Source organism: Arachis ipaensis, chromosome B04, assembly GCF_000816755.2.
Source record: "Arachis ipaensis cultivar K30076 chromosome B04, Araip1.1, whole genome shotgun sequence".
Classification (NCBI taxonomy): domain Eukaryota; kingdom Viridiplantae; phylum Streptophyta; class Magnoliopsida; order Fabales; family Fabaceae; genus Arachis; species Arachis ipaensis.
This window is the reverse complement of record NC_029788.2, coordinates 6,467,799-6,469,605: the sequence shown is the minus strand read 5'-3', so window position 1 is coordinate 6,469,605 and position 1,807 is coordinate 6,467,799.

The following is a 1,807-nucleotide window of genomic DNA, read 5'->3' as shown; positions in this document are numbered from 1 at the left end:
TTTTACAATATAAAATAACATACGTTATAATTAATTTGTAAATTAATTGAATTGGTTGAATAATTAATTCATAGTATTGAAATTTAAATCTTGTCTTATACTAATAATAATTCATTGGCAAATAAGGACCTGTTTGAAAAGCTTAAAAATAATTTTTTTGAGCTTTTAACTTATAAAAAGTAGTAGTATTAATTTCTAAGAAGTTATTTAGAAACTTATAGAGAAGTTAAAAAAAATGACTTCTCTCATAATACTATTACTTTTTATTACATTTTTATAAAATAAGCACTTTTAAAACTAAAAATCCAAATACAAAATAACTTATTTATAAATTTATTTTAATATACTCATTTATTTCTATTTAATTAAGTTATTTTTTCAAATTGGGCCTAAATCTCATTAATCCATTACTTTCTCAAGTTAATATAGTAAAACTAAACTAATAAACTATGATGCTATAGTAATAGCAGGTATAGTAACAAGTTAATATGACTCGTCAACACAACTTAAGACTGAATTATTGGTTTTCAATTTTTAGATATTAAAGTGAGTCTCTCCTATAATTTGATGCAAGATTAAAACGAACCTAAAATTATTCGTATCTGGTAACTGTTTCCAGTTGCCACACCATTCTTATCCTTATGATCGCTTCATTTCATTCATGGTACTATTTGTTTAGGTGCAATAAATCCAACTCTCTACGGTAATTAATTAATTTTATTGAAAATAATTTCTTTTTCCTTTTTCTTAATGTCAATCATACAACTGTCTATAGACGTGACTTAAAGTGAGAGAATAGCGAAAATGAACGAAACAGATAAAAAAAATTAACAAAAAAAAAGAGAAGAAAAAAGGTTGCTTGGTAGAGGGCTATGGTAGCTAGGGTTTGTGTGACCCCACCATGAGCAGTGACGTCTCTCAAGTCTCAACTTTGCGTTGCTTTTTCTTCTTACGCTCTTGTGACGGATTCGCGTACAAACTCCTTTTCCAACCCTAACCCTAACCCTAACTACATCAACACCTAACCAACCAATACCCTTTTAACTTCCCATGTGCCCAACACTACTACACACATGGCGGGACAATTACTTTCTTTTCTTTTTCTTTTTTCATATATTTTTTTTAGATGAAAGATTTATCATTAAATTAAAAAATCATAACTGTTATAATATTCATACAGTAACTATTGCTTTGTTGGTTTTTAATCTATAGTTTCATTCAATGATATATATATATAGTTTGATCGGATTAAATATGTTTTAATTTATCAACGTAAGTTGACACAAATAGATGAGGGTCTGTGTTTTTTAACCATCTCTTTCGAATTCAATATTAATTGAAAGATAAGAATGAAATTTGTTTGTTTGGGAGGGTCGTCCACTTTATCTTTACAGTACCCAAAAGATTAATTATTAGACTTTCGGCCTAATAAATACGCTGGTACAAAAAAAAATATGTTTTAATGTATACCATTATTTTTCATATAGTATAAGAAAATTTTCAAGTGTACTAAAAATACTAGTGTTCTAGTTATTTTAACCGTTGATTTCAATTAATATATATTATATATATTTTATAATTCAGATCAACGGTTAAAATAATTGGAATACCGATATTTCTGGTACATTTGAAATTCTTCCGTATAGTATATAGTATAGCACACCAAATTGGATAACTGTTTAATTGGCTATGTGAAGTTAAGGGGAAAAAATAATTAGTATTAACTAGTGACGCTAACGACTTTTATCATCTGTGGTAAATTACTTTAGTATTTAATTTTGTTTATAAAAATTAGTTAATATTAACT